Below are 20,329 nucleotides of genomic sequence, written 5' to 3'. Positions count from 1 at the left end.
CCCATCTGGGGCAAGGAGTCTACTTTTTTTTTTTTTTTTTAATTTATTTATTTGACAGACAGAGATCACAAGTAGGCAGAGAGGCAGGCAGAGAGAGAGAGGAGGTAGCAGGCTCCCTGCAGAGCAGAGAGCCCAACATGGGGCTCGATCCCAGGACCCTGGGATCATGACCTAAGCCGAAGGCAGAGGCTTTAACCCACTGAACCACCCAGGCGCCCCAAGGAGTCTACTTTAAAAAAAAAAAAAAGAAGAAGAAGAAGAAAACCCAAGCCACCAAAAAAAGGAGAAACTATTTACAAAGCATATATCCAATAAAGAAATTATATCTGCAACTCAAAAATGAAAAGACAGGGGTGCCTGGTTCCTTGGTTGATTAAGTGTCCAACTCCTGATTTCTGCTCAGGTCCTGATCTCAGGGTTGCAAGATGGAGCCCAGCGTCCTGCTGTGTGCTCAGCATGAAGTCTCACTGAGATTCTTTGAGATTCTCTGTCCCTCTACTTTTGCCCCTCCCCCACCTCAGCACACTCTCTCCTAAAAAGATAAATAAATAAAAATAATGAAGAGACAAACAACCCCCCCCCCACACACACACAAATGGCAAAAGATTTGAATGGACAATTCAACAAAGAAGATATATGAATGTTTAATAAGTACTCAAAAGGCTACTCAATATCATTACGTAATTCGCTATATGTAAATTATTGCTCAAAAAAAAAAACCCTGTAAAATAAAAAACTAATTGATCACCTTTGGGAATTGTGAGGATATCAACTCATTATTCTTAAAGATTAGTAGAAAAAGGAAAAGAATCAAACAGTATTATCCGGGCTTTTCTAAAGTGAATTGTGCTTGAGAGAACCAAATAGTCAATAGGAAAAAAAAATAAAGAGGGGCGCCTTGATGGCTCAGTTGTTAAGCTCTGCCTTCGATGAGGGTCATGATCCCAGGGTCCTGGGCTGGAGCTCGGCGGGAAGCCTGCTTCTCCCTCACCCACTCCCCCTGCTTGTGTTGTTCTCTCTCTACCAAATAAATAAATAAAATCTTTTAAAAAAAGAAAAGAAAAAGGTTTCTTTTTCTTAGAATCACAGTCATTAATGCGGAACGAATAACAGAATTAGAAAATCACTATTGAGTAATCCTTAATAAAATAATAAATCTAGACAAAGAGCATCCATGGTTGCTGAAACCATTAGGTTAGAGGCTGATGTGGAATTTAATAAAGGATGGATTAGGTTGACTATATTTGAAGTCACCAATAAAATTAATATCGTGAAATGTGGAACATTATGTACTTTCTCCTGTGATGCAATAGCACATAGTACCACCTAGAACATAATTTTGCAAAAAAAATTGAATCAATATCATCAAGTTTCTAGAGTGTATTATCAGAAGGGATCAAAGAACTTGTTATGGGGTGTTTTGAGGGTACAGCTTGCCAAATTCTCTGGGAAATTATACAGATCAAAAAATAAATATCATAGGGGCGCCTGGGTGGCTCAGTGGGTTAAAGCCTCTGCCTTCGGCTCAGGTCATGATCCCAGGGTCCTGGGATCAAGCCCCACATTGGGCTCTCTGCTCCGTGGGGAGCCAGCTTCCTCCTCTCTCTCTCTCTGCCTGCCTCTCTGCCTACTTGTGATTTCTCTCTCTGTGTCAAATAAACAAAATCTTTAAAATAAATAAATAAATAAATAAATATCATAAAAGGGAGTGAGGAAAGAATGAATGGGTATACCTTAAGAGAAAATTAAAAGATATGTTGGTCAAATGCAATGGGTAGACTTTGTTTCCATCTAAATTCAAGCAAACCAACTGCAAAAATACTTTTCAGGGGTAAGTGTGGAATTTTGAACATGGTCTAGGAATGAGGTGAAGCAGGAGCATTATTATTACTAATCTTACAAGGTATAATAATGATACCGTGATTATGCTTTTTTTTTTTTTTTTTAAAGTGGTTAGCTGTTGGATATATATACTAAACCATACCTTGACTTTCCTTTAAAACAGTCCAGTGACCACGGTGTAAGGGTAGGGGAAAATGTGGAAATGCATAGACAAAACAGCACTGGCAAGTTTTAGAAGTAATAATGGATGGATAGACAGGGTTGGGGTAAATATACGATCTCCCCTACTTTGGGATATATCTTCTGCAATAAAGAACTGGGGTTTTGTTCTGTTGAATTTTAAATAGGCTGTATCCATACAGATCCCAGCTGAGGTCTGACCTATGGAGAGTTTTCCCTCCCTGATTCACACGGAGACCACATGCTCAGTGTCTGCGGGGCGCACGGGAGAGAAATGAGTCAGGGGTTAAGAAAACAGCAAAGCGAACAGGTGGAAGGAGCAGCAGCTGGCAGGTACCTCCGTGCTGTGGATTCATGGGGAGTGGGGGGACCCTAACGACCCAAAGATCCCATGTCCAGTCCAAAGGGGGCAGCTAATGTTGCCATGTGGGAATAAGGGCCCCAGATGGCCAGCTTCTCTTATTTTTCCATAGAAAGTTGAAATCTGGACAGTTCAGTAAGATCTCCCAAGATGTAGGCAAATTATTGCAAATGTTTCAAACACTTGGCCAATCAGTGCTAGAAAGCCAAACAAAACCTGTCAGGAGGCTAGATTTGTTCCACAGACTGCTGTTTTGTGATCTCTGACACCACACCATGTAATGCATTATACAGAGCTGAGATGCATTAGTAATTGTTGACATTTTTACCGGTTGGGTCACATGCTGGGACAAGTGAGGCTGCATACATCTGAAACAACCAGATCCTTTACATGCAAACAGCTGTCAAGCCAGGCATCCCCCCACACTGAACTCTGAACTGAACACAGGCACAAGATTATCTCTGTCGAATTGTATATTGTCAGTTGTCAGAATCATTTGTCTCTGGATTGTCTCTGCTTGTCCTCCAAATTCTATTGAACTTGCACTCCCGTCCAACTTTGTATGGTGCACAATAAGCCTGTCTTCATCCAGAGTAACTACAAAGCTAATGTCAGCCTGGGGTATGTCAGGGTTCTCTCTGCTACAGAACTCTAACTGTTCACCCATAACTTCACCCCTCCCTTCCAAGTTCATCTACCTTGTATTTACACATTTGCCTTCTTAAAGCCACCCTACGCCATACACAGGCCTAATCCACCTATCGTGGCCTCAATAATGCCACCTTCTCCTATCTGCATGGTACTGTTTGGTTTTTAGAGCATTCTCCCATAATATCGTGAGTTGATCCTTGTCACCTCTCACCATCTTGAAAAATCCAATCAGTGTCACATTAAAATGTGGGGCTACAAATCTTTAGTCTATTGTTTGTGTCTAACCCACTCCTAATTTCCCAACAGGGGATTTCTAGAGTAAATAGAAAAAGGACAACTCATTTCACTTCCTTCCCTCCCACCTCACCATTTAACCAGAAAAATAGGTCCCCAAACCACCACCACTCCAGCAATACCCAACAGGGACAAAAGCAATGTTTAAGACAAAGTTCTAGCCTTGAGAGTTGACAGGAAGTGGAACGGGTTGCCTTGTGAAAACACGTTTTGGTGCCACAAGTCTTCAAATAAGAGCTAGGGTTTTCTAGAAGGGTTTCCAACATGGATGTGAAGTTGTGCAGAATGATCCTACCTTCATTTATTTCTGTCCATGTGGGGAACCTGCTCTGTGCTCAGCTCTCAGAAGTTTCTGACCAGTTCTTGGAGTCAGTACCCTCCGACAGTCAGAAACATTCACTTGGCAAGTCTGATCATTTTATGCTTTGTGTATTTTAAAAACGTTTTTGGTGAATTTTCCTTTAAAAAGGGCAAATGTGGGGCGCCTGGGTGGCTCAGTGGGTTAAGCCGCTGCCTTCGGCTCAGGTCATGATCTCAGGGTCCTGGGATGGAGTCCTGCATCAGGCTCTCCGCTCGGCAGGGAGCCTGCTTCCTCCACTCTCTCTGCCTGCCTCTCTGCCTGTTTGTCATCTCTCTGTTTCAAATAAATAAATAAAATCTTTGAAAAAAAAAAAGCCAAATGTTTCACCTTGCTCAAAAATGAAGAATCCATACAATGGAATATTAATCAGCCATAAAAAGAAATCAGGTACTGATACAGGGTTGGACATGTGGAAATCTTGAAAGCATTAAGGAAAAGAAGCCAGTCACAAAAGACCATACATAAGTTGTATGATTCCATTCAGATGAGAGTCCCCAGTAGGGAAATATACAGAAGCAAAGTAGATTATATAGAGAAAGTAGATTAGTGGTTGCTTAGGGCTGGACTGGGGAGTTAGGTCAGTGATAGCTAGAGGATATGGGGTTTCTTGATGCGGTGCTGAAAATTTTCTAAAATTAAACTAGTGATGGTCACATACCTTGGTGATATACTAAATATATATACTATTTTATATATATATATATATAAATATATATATATATATATAAAATAAATATACTAAAACCCACTGAATTGTACACCTTAAAATGATATGTGAATTATTTCTTAAAATTGTTTTTTTAACTTAGGCAAACTTTACTATTATTTTTTACTATTTTAACTTTTTAACTTTACTATTTTAACTATTTAACTTTACTATTACTTTACTATTATTACTATTATTATTTTAATGGATAGACACTTGTCTCCAGGCCTGAGCTAGATTTCTCAGCATCCACTGAGTATGGGCCAGTGAGCAAAAGGCTCTAACTGGGGGAGGGCCTGGCCTCGGGTTAGGTGAGGAGGGCAGACTTCCACTTCGGTGGGTGGGCTTGAGGCTCTCCAACCTCAGTCTGGGTCTGGGGTTCCACTTTCTCTAATCCTTCCAGATCTTGCTTCTCAGCGCTCCAGGTAGATTTTCTATCCCAGGGTTTTACTACCATCCTGTCCAAAAAAACCCAGCAGAAACCACTCTTCGTGGACAACGCGTTTGGGACGACTCTCGCCGGACTAAACTTGTTTCCTGCTCCGCCCACACCTCCTGGGGATGTGGGGGCACCCATCCACCCCCATGGCAAAGCAGCCCCCACGCTTCAGAGAAGTGTTCCCGTGCTGGCTGCAAAAACCAGATTTCCTGCCCCCCTCAACCCCCACCCCTCTCCTCGCCCCGGGAGGACTTCTGAACCTGGCATTTGTGGCATGCGTGAAAGGACAGCCGCCACTCGGCATCACTAGAAAACGTCTGCTCCCGGGTCCACTGGCGACTGGCACCACCGCACACCGACCCCGGGGAGAGGAGGCGCAAGATGGGGAGAGGAAAACGCCCCGCGCACATTTCCCAAACTCTGTGCGTCGGCCCAGGGAGGCCAGTGTGCCTGGAGAGGGGAGAAGGGCCCGCGGTGTCAGGGTGTCCGCAGTTCGGACGGAGGGGAGCAGCTGCTCCACTTTCGCCCTGCGCTGAGCCCCTTGGCCGCAACTCCCCGGAGTGGTCGTCCGGCTGGCGACCCGCCACCTACAGAGCGCTGCGCCGCGCCACGCCCCACGCGGCTCTGGGCTAGGGGCCGTGGACGGGAAGCCAGACCTCGTCCCGGCTCCGGGAGCTGGGGCACACCGGGTAGGTTTTCGACGTCTAAGCCCAGGCGGCGCCCCTCCACCGGTACGGCGCGCCGGGATCTCTCTTCTACCTAGCGGGTACTGTGGCCGGGGACTGGATGCGGGTAAAGGAAAGGCCTGGGCAGAGAAGTAGCGGAAGCCTTATGAAGTGGTCCGGATTCGAGTGGCTGGGTGCAACAAGTAGCTTGCACAGCGGGTAAGAAGCTCCGGGGCGAGCTGCTTCCTGCCAGCGGCGGAGCGACAAGCGCAGGCAGGCAGTCAGCGACAGGAACTGAGAACGCTAAAGAGAGACTAACCGGTTCCTTTGGGTAAGGAGATAAAAGGGGGCCGCGGATGTCCAAAAGGGTCGTGCTCCAGGTGAGGCTCGAACTCACAACCTCGGCATTGCTCTGCATGTACTGCTGTATAAGTACCGCGCGCTAACCGATTGCGCCACTGGAGCTCCGCTTAGCCGGCCTCGCGATGGCTCTATCAGGGTTCACCCAGGCCCGGTGCGGGCTTCGGAGGAGCATGCGCACTGGCGGTTCCGGGCTCCGCGGGACTGAATCGCGGCCCCGCGTCGCCTGCCTCTGCCCCGCGACCCCCGGAAGACTGAGCGGGGCGTCCTGCGAGGGTCTCGCCCGGGGATGAAGGGCCGGTTGGCAGGGCCGTGATGGGCTGGTCGCTGGGGCGTTGAGAAGAGCGCAGCCCGCCTCCCCAAGCAGCGCGGGAGGAGGAGCCTCGGCCGCCGCGTTCGGCGTCCTTCGGGAGTTTCGTCTGGGGAGCCGGGAGCGCGAGGAGTCGGACGGCAGGCGGGCCTCGGTGCGGTGGTGACGCGGGCCGAGGGGTGGGGCCGAGCGGTGGGGCAGAGCGGGCTGGCCTCGGCTCACCGGCCGCACTTAGCCGGCGGCCGCCCCCTGCCCGCGCCCCGCGTGACCAGCGAGCGAGAGGCCCGGGCCTATACTCCCAGCGTCGCTCTGGATGTCCGCGGAGCCGTCCAGTGGAGCAGCCAGGCGGCGCCCGGGGCCGGAGGCGGACCGAGGGTGGCCTCCCCCGGCCGGGCCTCCGGGACCGGACAGGGCGGGGACTTCAGCACCGGAGCCCGGAGGGCCCCTCGTCGGTCCTGAGCGCAGGCACAAGGCGTGGCCCCGAAGTCATGTCAAGCCGCGGGCCTTCGAGAAAGTGCCGGCTAAGCCCGCGTGTTTTGTTGGGCCACAACATGTTTGTTTGGCTTAATTTTAAAAAAACTAGTTCCTGGTATTTAAAATCAAGAGGGTTCATACAAATATCTGGATATCCATTTCTTTTTCTTTTTTTCTTTTTCTTTCTTTCTTTTCTTTTTTTTTTTTTCTTTTTTTTTTTTTTTAACCAGGCAATGTCACACTCTATCTTGGGCCAAATTGTAACTGTCCAGTGCCCCAGGCACTTTTGTCTTCGTGGACCCCCTCCTCCATTAAAAAAAAGAAGAAGAAGAAGAAGAAAAGAAAATTAATGGTATTTTATTCCTGCAAAATAAAGATATAATCCAGGCTGGATTTATTGGGACGACATGACTATCGTACTTACTTTTTCTTCTGATTATGAAGAATTTAAAATGTGAACATTCTGGGGGGCTCTAGGCACTGTGCCTACTGTACCCACTTGGTAACCACCCAGAACCTGCCTCTCCAGGGGAGGTTAGCTGCAGGCCACTCCACAAATTACCCACCACACTGAGTGTCTTCCTCCAGGTTGCCTCTCTCCATAGGCTCCTGGGCTTCCCTACCTCTGTTGGTCACCGTTTGGTTGACCAGAGCCAGGAGAGCGAACAACAGAACAATATGATAATAGTTTGGGGGAACAGCTATGAGCAAGTGATGGGAGGCAGAAAAAAATGTCCTGTATGTGGTCACTTTGATGGTGACTGCTCAAAGTAACAGATTGCATTACGGTGACAGTATCAAGCAGCAGGATTGTATAAAGCCTTGAAATAAAAGCAGAATTGATTAGACTGATCAGGCAATGAGGAGACAGTAGCAGGAAGGCAGGGGGGCTCCCAAAGATGGTGTTTTTAGGAAGCTCAGTGCCCTGTGCCTACTGGGTTATCCACCCAGAAAAAGAGGTAAGTGAGACTCTCCAGAGAGTTTTGAACTGTAAGAGACATAAGCCCAGAGCAAGAACTCAGAAAAGGGGACGGTCAACACACCCCTGCAAGGTCCCATCAAGCACGCCAGGATTGGGGCTCCCTGGAGCATGCCTGGCCAAGTGCAGGGTACTTCGAGGGCAGCAGAGAATGAGACTTTAAAACAAATAAGTTGGAACAGGCTGCTAATGTCATCACATGGTTTCTCTGAGATGGTAATACTTCTTAAAATTTTTATGTTTATTTTTAAAGGTTTGATTTTTCTTTAAGATCTTATTTTTGAGTAATCTCTACACCCAGTGTGAGGCTTGAACTCAAAGCATGAGATCAAGACTTGCATGCTACACCAACGGAGTTGGCCAGGCCCCCCAAATTTTTAAATTTTAAATTGAAAGGGGTTATTTCCTGATGAACAAGAAAGTAAATGGTGGACCTATATATAGTGTCGTCTCAAATCCAGTAGCATCTCCAGAGCCTGCTCTTCCTCCAAGTCCCTCAGGTAGAACGCACCTGGTGAACCATGAGCAGCAAGGCTGGCCCCTGGTGGTCCACTTCCCTCTCACTCCTCCCATCCTGGATTTACTCTTTCATTGGTTGTGGAGATATTAACTCATCTGGTTGCATGGGAGGGGAAGGCAGCATCCCCTACAGACTTGGAGAACTAAAATAGCTTAGTCCCCAAGGAAAACAGGGCTCTAAAAGGAAGGACCCGGTTAAAGGCAATGCTGAACATGTTGGGGGGGGGGGGGGGGGAGAAGGCGTTGCGCAGTGTCAGAACCTCTGCTACCAGAGAGAATTTTCCAGCAAGAAGTCTCCTAAGACCTTCAATCAATTCATATGGACTGCCTTTAAAGAGCCATGAATTAAGAGTCTGAGCTGTGACTCTTCCTGGTTGTGTGACCTTAAGTAAATCTCTTACCCTCTCTGGACATCAGCTTCTTCATCTATAATCTGAGGGATCGAGACCAAATAAGAGCTCTCTCGCCTATCTTGACTGGAGAACTCTTTTCATCGTGTATATACTTGCCAACATCTTGAGATTACTGAATCACATAATAATTTTCATGATGTGTATAAGTCACTTTAAAAATAAAGTTATTGGGGCTCCTGGGTGGCTCAGTCATTAAGCATCTGCCTTCGGCTCAGGTCATGATCCCAGGGTCCTGGGATTGAGCCCCGCATTGGGCTCCCTGCTTGGTGAGAGGCTTGCCTCTCCCTCTCCCACTCTCCCTGCTTGTGCTCCTTCTCTTGCTGTGTCTCTATCAAATAAAATCTTTTTTAAAAAAGTAAGTAAATAATTCTAAAAATAAAGTTATTTTAGATATATGTATAATTTTAAAACAATCTCCAGTAATGCCTAAAATATAAAGACTAATCTAAACCTATTTCCATTTACCATGTAGTCCAGAATGTTTCATTCACTTTATTTACGCAAGGGAAAATCGTGCTTTGTTAACAAATAAATTTTTAAAAATTTTATTTAAATTCCAGTTAGTTAACATAATACAGTGTAATATTAGTTTCAGGTGTACAAGATAGTGATTCAACACTATACCACACCTGGTTTTCATCAAGCAAGTGCAAACCTTAAACCCCATCGCTTATTTTAACCCATCCCCACATCCGCCTCCCCTCTGGCAACCATCAATTTGTTCTCTGTAGTTAAGATTCTGCCCCCCCGCCTTTTTTCCTCCCCTTTGCTCATTTGTTTTATTTCTTAAGTTCCACATATGAGTGAAATCATATGGGTATTTGTCTTTCTCTGCCTGACTTATTTCACTTAGCCTAATACTCTCTAGCTCCAGCCATGTCATTGCAAATGGCAAAATTTCATTCTTGTTTATGCCTGAGTAATATTTGTGTGTGTGTCTGTACACACCATGTATCTTCTTTATCCATTCATCAGTTGATAGACATTTGGGCTGTTTCCATAATTTAAAGATTTTATTTATTTATTTGACAGAGAGAAATCACAAGTAGATGGAGAGGCAGGCAGAGACAGAGAGAGAGGGAAGCAGGCTCCCTGCTGAGCAGAGAGCCTGATGCGGGACTCTATCCCAAGACCCTGAGATCATGACCTGAGCCGAAGGCAGCGGCTTAACCCACTGAGCCACCCAGGCGCCCTGTTTCCATAATTTAGCTATTGTAGTTATTGCTGCTATAAACATCAGAGTGCATGTAAACCTTTGAATTAGTATTTTTGTTTTCTTTGGGTAAGTACGGAGTGGTGAATTGCTGAATCGTAGGGTAGTTTTATTTTTAATATTTTCTTTTTTTATATAATGAATAACATCTTTTTTTAATGATAAATAACATCTTAAACCTTTAGAATTTCTTTTAAAATGTAAAACAAAAACATTCAGTAAAACTTTCAAGATTCCTCTATGTTGAATGAGAACTGAACACGTCTCCAGAAATTTCTTGAACTTCAGTTCTCACGTGAACGGAGCTGTTCCAACTTTAATAGATTCATAATCAAAACAAAAATTTGCTAATCAATTATTAATCATAATTAAAGAAAATGCTTTAGTAACTCTTACATACACAAGTGAAATGCAATAAAAGGTATTGTTTTCACAAACAAAAGGCAAAGATTTTGAAAGGGGGTGTTAATTTATAAAAAACGTTAAAGTACTGTTCCACTAACCTACTTTTTTAAAGATCAGTTACATATGTAAACAAATAATTTTTTCTATCTGAAATCCACTGAGTTTAAGCTTAGTTGTACCTTTTAGCTTCAAAAATAGCCCTGTTTTAATAAACACAGCTGCTCTGTTACAACTTAAAGAATAAAACATTTTATTTTAAAAACTCCAAGTATGCTTCAAATGGAAACTGCCCGTTTATTAAGAACCCACAGAGTTCCAAGCATTGTACAAAACATTATAACATTTGTTCATACTCTTTTAGAGCAAAATCACCTATTCTGTTGCACTCATTTTTGCATGGCATTGACATTTTAATTCCACTGTCAGAAAACGACCAGTTCTTCAAGACTTGCTCAAGAAACAAGTTTCTGATCCATAGAAGTAGTTCATGTAGAAAGTTTCTCTGCCAACTGTTCTACTTAATGTCCTCTCCCTCTGAAACCACCATCCCCCTTCCTCCTCTGAAGCCTCCACCTCCTCTTCCACCTCTGAAACCACGGCCTCTTCCTCCTCCTCAACCGCCCCTGCCACCCACCTCTTGGAGGGCCCTTCTCACCTGGAGGTCGAGGTAAAAACCTCTGCAGTGGTAACAGTTTATATGGGTGTATATAAAATTTCTGCAGTTTTTTAAAGGAAGATGCCTTCATATTTTCTGACAATTTAACAGAAAAATAAAAATCTCTAAGTTGTCCAAATATTTCATTCACTTTACCAATCTGTTCTTTGTTCTCTAAATAAACTGGAGCATTGAAATAAGGCACCTTATTTTCATCTGCAGTACATTTACAAACTATGTCATCTTCACAGTGATGCAGGAACTCTCCTAATAAAACTACATGTTCCGGAGGTCCTTGGTCCTGGCCTTTGTTAAAGCCTCCGCGGCCACCTCCTCGTCCAAATCCTCCTCGGCCGCCACTGCCACCTCTCTATTTTTAATATTTTCTTGAGGAACTTCCACAGTGTTTTCCAGAGTGGCTGCACCAGTTTGCATTCCCATCAACAGTGCTATTAACAAATAACTTTTAAAAGAACATTGATCAGGGGCGCCTGGGTAGCTCAGTGGATTAAAGCCTCTGCCTTCAGCTCAGGTCATGATCCCAGGATCCTGGGATCGAGCCCCGCATCGCGCTCTCTGCTCAATGAGGAGCCTGCTTCCTCCTTTCTCCTCTCTCTCTGCCTGCCGCTCTGCCTACTTGTGATCTCTGTCTGTCAAATAAATAAATAAAATCTTTAAAAAAGAACATTGATCATATTTGGTATTAGTGTATGAAATTTAATGACTCTTGACAGTATCAAAAATAGACAGGGGCGCCTGGGTGGCTCAGTGGTTTAAGCCTCTGTCTTCGGCTCAGGTCATGATCTCAGGGTCCTGGGATCAAGCCCCGCATCGGGCTCTCTGCTCAGCGGGGAGCCTGCTTCCCCCTGCCTCTCTGCCTTCTTGTGATCTCTCTCTGTCTATCAAATAGATAAATAAAAATCTTAAAAAAAAAAAAAATAGACAAAAACCGCTTTTCTAAATGAATGCTTGGGATTTGTGCTTTTTGCACCTTAAAAAAAAACTAGTCTATTTTTATTACTTTCATGTTTTTGTGTCCAAACAATGAGATAAAACAGAAGGGTTCAGGCTGCTTTGTGCAAACATCATTCTACAAATAATATGAAGTGGGTCTCGCTCATGTTTATTTCTAATAATGAAAGACTATATTGGATAGAATGGCCTCTCTATTTTCTCTTTTTTGGCTTTGGTATCTGACATGGAAGAGATATCAGGACTAGCCAGATAAACATTTTGATCAGCTGAAGGCAATTTGCACACCTATTGAATGAAGATCATCTTAAGTCATCGTGTAGAATTTTCATGTTACGGTCTTCATTTGCTTTATTTCAGCAAACTTTTCACATTTTATATTTTTAGCCAGCATTCTGTTGTGAGCATATATTAACCAGTATAGGACTAAAAAAAGTTGCCATAGAGTAATCAAAACCCACAGAGGATCCAGGGGAGAACCTGAGTCCTATGCACACACCCGGGTGCCACTGTGGGTGCTGGGAAATGCATGGGAGGCTCCCAGAGGGATCCCATGTTCACAGAGCAAGAGGCTGTCTGAAGAATTACTTTCATTACTTTTTTCAAACTAGAAGTTTGAAAGATACCACTGCCATCTGTAACAGGGTGCACCACCTCGAATGCCTTTTAGAACCCCCGGGATCAGGCAGCATCTGAAATCCCCTCCTATGCTATTTAGTCCACAGTCCTCTCCAGCACCACGTGGGAGAAATGACCCTCTATTTTCCCTCAAGGAGGAGAAAGATGTGTGGGTCCCAAGGCCTAACCTCCAGGGAAATGTGATGCGGACTGAACCGACTACACTCAGGAGTGGGGTAGGATAATTTGGGGAAACACAGACCCCTTCACACTGGACTGAAGCCGAAATGAAGATCTGGTAAGACCCCATCAGATGAGGAGAAACTTAAAAGACTGCTAACACCCAATGCTCGTAAGAGTGGGGGAATCAGACACTGTTGTTCTTTGTTTCTAAGACAGGCCAGCAGAATCTGTCCAATGCACTTATCCTCTGACCCAGCAGGTTCTAGGAATCTGTTCTTTAGAGACACTCCTACATGAGAACAAATATACCATATTTAACAACTCTAAGATCCCTAAACTGGGAAATATACATTATTTTATGTACCATTAAGATAGAAAAATAGCTGCCATTTTAACTATGATGCTGTGCTTTTCATATTACTTAGACTTTTTATTATAAATTTATTTAAAAAGCTCTTTTAGAGATGCCTGGGTGGCTCAGTCAGTTAAGCTCTGCCTTCAGCTCAGGTCATGATTCCAGGGCCCTGGGATCGAGCCCCTAATTGGGCTCCCTGATCCAGAGAGACTGCTTCCCTGTCTCTCTCTGCCTGTTGTTTCCCCCTGCTTGTGTGCTCTCTCTCTCTGTCTGTCACGTAAATAAATAAAATCTCTCTTTTTTTTTAATGCTCTTTTAGACTCAGAAGTATTTTTTAATTTTTTAATTTATTTTATTTATTTATTTGACAGAGAGAGATCACAACTAGGCAGAGAGGCAGGCAGAGAGAGGAGGAAGCAGGCTCCCCACAGAGCAGAGAGCCCGATGTGGGGCTCGATCCCAGGACCCTGGGACCATCACCCGAGCCGAAGGCAGAGGCTTTAACCCACTGAGCCACCCAGCCACCCCAAGACGTATTTTTTAAATCATATATTACTCTTGAGAAGTACTACTCTCTGCCCAGCTTTTCCTCCTCGTTGTCCCTCCCACTTACCTATGGGCCAACTCATCAGGGAGGAACTGCACTCCTGGTGTCACACTTACCTCAGGGCACTTCTCTTCTCCCTGAATCGTGGCCCCTTGACACCCAGACTGCCTCAGATACATCAAGAGTTTGCACATGATCCTGTAAGTCATCCTCCAAACAGGGATGTTTCTGAGAGCAAGAGGGGCACTGTCAATAATACTGGATCAATGACCATGACCTGTGACTGTCGTGGATACCAGAACACACGGGGATCCTAATCCCCACCCTCTTGGCACTGCTATACACATGTACATCATAAATAAGGGACTAGACCCTTGGATCCGCATGACATATCTGAAGAAAGCACGGCACCCTGGCTGCACCTGCACACCGTCTGATGACCTAAAAGTAAAGATTTCTGGGAACTGAAACAGATAACATCTGAGCAGACAGCTTTCCCAAGATGTCCAGACCAGGCATCAGGTCCATTGCTTCTCTGTCTCTGCTAGGGAAAGAAAATGCCCTTTGTCTGTGTTTCCCAATCCCTTGCAAAAGGAGGAAACCTCCTCTGATTATGACCTTTTCAGAAACAACCACATTGTGATCCTGTGAGTATTTCTGAAGGGCTAGAAGTTTCAGAATTCACAAAAGTCTTTTATCTGAACTACTAGCTGACAAGACTCTTATCCACAGTCATGGTTTCTGAATTTGCAACTTTGTACCTCTCCTTTGTTCCCCAGACTTGCCTCCGGTTTTGTCCCAGCTTGTTTGTCCCAGATTGCTATTCTCTTTTATTCCTGAATAAACCCATTTTTTGCTGATAAAATAAACTGGCAATTTTTACTTGGAAGGTTAACAACCCATGATTTTGCCATTCTCCTATTAATGGACATCTTGGAAAGAATAATAAATAAATAGGCATCTTGGGTTATTTCTGGCTTGGAGCTTTCATAAGTAGAACTGCCAAGAGCATTCTTGTGCACGTCTTTTCGTTTTCATTCCTTTCGGGTAAATACAGGAGTGAAATTGCTGGATCATAGGGTAGGATTATGTATAGTTTTTGTAAAAGAATTTTTAAAAAAACTTTTTAAAAAAGATTTTATTTATTCATTTGACACGGACAGAAGGAGAGCACAAGCTGGGGGAGCAGCAGAGGGAGAGGGAGAAATAGACTCCCCGCTAAGCAGGGAGCCTGACATGGGGCTCGATTCTAGGACCCCAAGATCATGACCTGAGCCAAAGGCAGACACTTAACCAAATGAGCCACCCAGGCACCCCGTAAAAGCAATTTTTATATCAAAACTTACAAACATAAAATTTGCCATTTTAGCTATTTTTAAGTGCACAATTCAGTGGCATTAATTACATTTATACCATTATACAACCATCACCACTATCCATCTCCAGAACTTCTTCATTATCCTAAACTGAAAATCTGTGCCTGTTAAAAAAAGAATACCTCTTCCCCCTCTCCACAGGCCCTAGCAACCATTATTCTACCTCCTATCTCTACAAACTTGACTATTCTAGGTATCTCATAAGTGGAATAATTTAAAATTTGTCCTTTGGTGTCTGGCTTATTTCAGTTAGCATAATGTTTTCAAGGTTTACCCGTATTACAGGATGTGTCAAAATTTCATTCCTTTTGTTAGTGTAATATCCCATCATAGATAGATATATAGATATATATATCATATATATTAATATATTATATATAATCATATATATGATATGATATGTTATATGATTATATATAATCATATATATGATTATATATATATAAATAAAACGTGGTATCTAGGTCACATTTTCTTTTTTTTTTTTTTTAAGTTTTTTTTTTTTTTTTTTAAGATTTTATTTATTTGTCAGAGAGAGAGCGCGAGCGAAAGTGAGCACAGGCAGACAGAGTGGAAGGCAGAGTCAGAGGGAGAAGCAGGCTCCCTGCGGAGCAAGGAGCCCGATGTGGGACTCGATCCGAGGACGCTGGGATCATGACCTGAGCCGAAGGCAGCTGCTTAACCAACTGAGCCACCCAGGCGTCCCTAGGTCACATTTTCTTTATCCATTCTTCAGTCAATGGAAACTTCGGTCGCTTCCACCTTTGGGTTGCTGCAAATACTACTACTATGAACAGAAGTGCACAGGTATCTGTTCAAGTTCCTGCTTTCACTTTTAGATCTACACCCAGAAGTGCAATTGCTGGATTATAATTCTGTTTAAATTTTTAAACATATTTTATTTACTTCAGAGAGAGAGTGTAAGCATGAGTGGGAGGAGGGGCAGAGGGAGAAGCAGACCGCTGAGCAGGGAGCCCCATTTGGGATTCAATCCTGGGGCTCAGTCCTAGAGTTCTCTCCCAGCACTCGATCCCAGAACCTGGAGCTTGATCCCAGGACTCAATCCCAGAACCCTGAGATTATGATCTGACCTGAAGGCAGATGCTTAACCTACTAAGCCACCCAGGCATTCCAATTCTGTTGAATTTTTTGAGAAACTACCATACTGTTTTTATCAGCAGCTGCACCATTTACATTCCCACAAGTAATGCACAAGAGTTTCAGTTTCCCCACAAATACAGATTTCCTATTTGGGTGTTTTTTAGTGAGAGTTATTCCAATGGGCATTAGGTAGTACCTCATATGGTCTTGATCTGCTTTTCCTTAATCAGTGGTATTGAGCATCTTTTCATGTGCTGATGGGCCATTTGTTTATCCTTGGAGAATGGTCTTCAAATCCTTTGCCCCTGTTGAGTTTTAAGAGTTCTTTACATATGGATAGTAATCCTTTACTTGATAATATGATTTGCAAATATTTTCTCCATTTTGTGGGTTGCCTTTTCCCTCTCTTGATAGTGAGCTTTGATGAGCAAAAGTTTTTAACTTTGATGAAGTTCTATATTTTATAAGAAACTTCCAGACCCTTATTTTCAAAGTAGTCGTGCCATTTTACACTCTCACCAGCGATGTCGGATCTTCTAATCTCTACATCCTTGTCAGTGCTTCATATTGTTAGTCTTTAACTGTATTCATTCTGCTAGGTATGTAATAGCATCTCTTTGTAGATTTAATTTGTATATCCTTGACGACTAGCGGTGTTGAACATTTTTTTAAAAGATTTTATTTTTATTTATTTGATAGAGAGAGAGAGATGACAAGTAGGCAGAGAGGCAGGCGGGGGGTGGGGGGTAAGCAGGCTCCCCCGCAGAGCAGAGTCTGATGCAGGGCGTGATCTCAGGACCCTGCGATCAGGACCTGAGCCAAAGGCAGAGGCTCAACCCATTGAGCCATCCAGGCGCCCCAGTGTTGAGCATTTTAGATGTACCTGATGAAGTTCTAGAACCTAGGTGAGGTTCGGTGGGCTAAGGTCTGGAGCCGATGACCAAGAAAGAATTCTTGAGATATCTCTGGTGCAAAATGGTGGTTTATTAAAGCACGGGGACAGGACCCGTGGGCAGGAAGAGCTGCTGCCCCGGGTTGTGAGGAATGGCAGGTTATGTACCCTGCGGTTGGGGGGAAGGGGAGGGGAAGGAAGGTTTCAACGGAGTTTTCATATGCTAAAGAGGGCCTACAAGGTGCCAGGATGTCCCAGGCCTACTGCTGGATCAATGTTGTCTTTAGACCAGCCATTAACATTAAGATAGTTGGGAGACTTTTTGGTGGGATGTCACAATCCTGCTATCAATCGTCTTTGTTAGTGAGATTTAGGACATTTGTAAGCCAAGGGAGACTCCTGTCTAGCAGGATTGTGAGCTCTGCAAGTTAACTATTTGCTTATTGTTCATGGAACCAGGGCTGCCTGAGAGATGCTACACATGTGACTGAGGGGGAGCGGATGGAGAGGGGGGTGCAAGGCGCCAGCTTTTGCTTTGTCTTCAGGCAGTCTCCTGCTCCCTCATCATACCTATTGGCTATTTGTGAAATGTTTGTTCAAATCTTTCACCCATCACTCTGTTGGCTTTTTTGGAGGGCGTGGTTTGGGTCTATTCTATTAAGTTGTAGGAGTCACTGATTATTTCTCAGTTTCTTCCTCTGTGGGTAGCAGGTGTGAATTCCTCCAGGACACATGTACTACAAGAAATGCCTAGGTTGGCCACTGTCTACAGTGTCCTAGAATTCTTAAGGGTCCCCACTCTCACCCAAAGCATGTAGGACCCATGCCAGGAAAAATTAAGGGAATGCCACAGGCTTTTGGGAGGTGGAGGGTTGAGGTGGTGGGGAGTGTCTACCAGTGATTTGAAGGGAGGGAGCATTCAGTGGCCCCTGGCAAAGAGAAGCTGTAGACTGTCTTCATGGGAGGGAGGAGGGAAGAAAGAGTAGGGGAGAGCCCACTGGCCCTGGAGCCAGAGAAAATGGAAATGGAACAGATATATAAGCTAAACTGAAAGCAGAGCTAGCCTATGAGTATGAGTATATCCCCAAGGATCTCCCACCTCTGAGGAGCAGGGAGACATAAGCTTCCTGTTCTATTTACAGAGCTCTGGAAAGCAAATAGTAACCACAGTGCAGACAAAGGGCTTTCTCCTAACCTGCCCTGCACTATCTGGTAGGGTATCAGCAGAGGTCACAGACGGCTCCATCCCAGGGCCAACAGCCAACTATGATCATATTAGAGGCAATATATGGGAGGGCCAACCACTTTTATTATTTGATGCCCTAATTTTAAGACCTAACCCTCCCTGGGTTACAAATCACAACCATAAACAAAAAGCAGGGGCAGAGGAAGAGAGAATCTTAAGCAGGCTTCACACAGTGCAGAGCCCAGGGCAGGGTTCGATCTCATGACCCTAAGATCATGACCTGGGCCAAAATCAAGGGTTGGATGCCTAACCAAGTGAGTCACCCAGGTGCCCCAAGTAATTTTTTTAATATGTAAAATTAAGCATATAAAAATATACCAGTTGGTAGACAGAAACCAAGTCAGTTACTTAACAAAGAGCCTATTACAGAGAACTGTTAACTAAGTAACTGAAAAGCCAAAAAAAAGAAAGCGTTCTGCAGGGGTCGCCTGGGTGGCTCAGTGGCCTCTGCCTTTGGCTCAGGTCATGATCTCAGGGTCCTGGGATTGAGCCCCGCATCAGGCTCTCCGCTCAGCGGGTCAGCGGGGAGCCTGCTTCCCCCCTCTCTCTGGTGACACTCTCTCTCTTTCTCTCTGTCAAATAAATAAATAAAATATTAAAAAAAAAAAAAAAGAAAAGAGGGCGCCTGGGTGGCTCAGTGAGTTGAGCTGCTGCCTTCGGCTCAGGTCATGATCTCAGAGTCCTGGGATCGAGTCCCACATCGGGCTCTCTGCTTGGCGGGGAGCTTGCTTCCTCCTCTCTCTCTCTCTGCCTGCCTCTATGCCTCTATGCCTACTTGTGATCTCTGTCAAATAAATAAATAAAATCTTTAAAAAAAAAAAAAAGAAAAGAAAGTTCTGCAGTATCAGACACCACCATAGAAGCCATAGAAGCTGGAAGCAGCAGCTACCACCCCTAGGGCTGAGGGGAACCAAAGAAGAAACAATTACAAAAACTTGGCAGGTCGGGGAGGACTTGTGCAGAATTGACACTCTGACCTCCAAAGGGGCACACCAGCTTCGCTGACATCTCTGATGGGGTCATATTAAAGCTGATTCTGCAAGAACAGGGAAACTGCAAGTTGCAGAGGACAGGACAGGGAAGCTAAGGGAAGCACCCAGGAGCCACAGGGAGGCAGGGCAACAATAGAAAACAAGAAGGGAGGAGCCAGCCCCTTACACAACCCAGCCCCATCGTCGCAGACTCCCTCCAGTACCTCAACTGGCAGGGCCCAGTAGAACCAGCGGGGAAGCTTCAGTGGAGTTGGCAACACAATGCAGAATATAAACCATGCTTTTCGAGCTGGGAGACAATAACTAAATTACTGGCACAAAGGGCTTCATTATCACAAAGAATGGAGTAACCCTGCAGGCAAACAGGAACGGTTTGAGAACAACCCACCCTCTGTTCACTCAGAAAGACAGGGGTTATCTTAAGAGCAGAAGAGACTAAAGGTCCAAGCATCTGCCATATTGATTTTCCTTCTGTGACTCCCTTTGGTGGTTCTAGCTAAGTGGTTCCCAAGCTTTCATGTCTAAGAATTACCGCATACTGTGCTTTATAAGGGATATAAAAAATACTCTAATTTGATTTTACCTATATGCAACTTTTGCCTTACTAGTTTTAGAACCAAATCCCCCCAACATCACCATACCCCATCCCCTCTGGAGTGGATCAGAGGCAGAACTCTTTAAGAAGTGGGGAGTCTTCTTCTCCTTCCCCCCCATTCATGCGTGCGCGCTCTCTCTCTCTAAATAAGTAAAATCTTAAAGAAAGACTATACAGGGGAGAAAAAGCACGGGGCTTGATGCCAGTTCTTTATATTCAGGTGCCTCTACTTACTAGCTGTGCACCTTGGGGGGCCCAAGTTAAGACTCTCAGCTTCAACCTTCTAACCTGTAAATGGAGAAGCAGCTACCTGATGAAGGAGGCAAGGTCCTGTGTCAACTTCTGTCAAATCAGATCCACAAATGTGTGGGGTAGAACGGCCTCCCTGGCTGAGCCTCATAGGAATGAGGAATGAACCGTCATTGTGTTAAGCCACTGACTCTAGGGTGGGCTTTACCTGTTACAGCAACTAATATTACCTTCACTGATAGAGAGTTCACACCTGACAACAGTTTCCTCAAAGAAATAAGGGTGAGTATTACATCCATGAAATGAAGATAACCAGTTGTAGGAGGATGCCAATTAAAGTCTTTATAAATAAAAATATGATACCACTGACATTTAA

The 20,329-nt window shown here is 44.5% G+C and overlaps 1 protein-coding gene, 1 long non-coding RNA gene and 1 pseudogene across 8 annotated transcripts in view; 1 reads left to right on the top strand and 2 right to left on the bottom strand.

Moving 5' to 3' along the window:
* Window positions 1-20,329, bottom strand: part of LOC309872571 (uncharacterized protein) — a 155,301-nt gene that overhangs the window by 128,422 nt on the left and 6,550 nt on the right. Inside the window, exon 1 of one of the 6 annotated variants that reach the window (XR_014315958.1) lies at window positions 5,819-6,280. The exons of 1 other annotated variant lie outside the window; for it this stretch is intronic. The gene's annotated coding sequence lies outside the window, so the exon portion shown is untranslated. Of the gene's footprint in view, window positions 1-5,818; window positions 6,281-20,329 lie in introns of those variants that run through there. 4 more of the 6 variants (XR_014315959.1, XR_014315960.1, XR_014315961.1 and 1 more) reach the window with 4 other exon arrangements.
* LOC309872579 lies at window positions 6,246-7,051 on the top strand. Its single transcript, XR_014315971.1, has 2 exons — window positions 6,246-6,323; window positions 6,874-7,051. It is a non-coding gene; the product is annotated as an uncharacterized lncRNA (long non-coding RNA).
* On the bottom strand, window positions 9,048-19,290 carry LOC309871943 (H/ACA ribonucleoprotein complex subunit 1 pseudogene; annotated as a pseudogene). The gene is made up of 2 exons: window positions 19,276-19,290; window positions 9,048-11,197 (listed from the first exon to the last, which is right to left on the bottom strand). The product of its transcript is annotated as an H/ACA ribonucleoprotein complex subunit 1 pseudogene (transcript).

The sequence above is a fragment of the Mustela nivalis genome, assembly GCF_964662115.1.
Source record: "Mustela nivalis genome assembly, chromosome: 8".
NCBI classification, from domain to species: domain Eukaryota; kingdom Metazoa; phylum Chordata; class Mammalia; order Carnivora; family Mustelidae; genus Mustela; species Mustela nivalis.
This window is presented reverse-complemented; position numbering and strand designations above follow the sequence as displayed.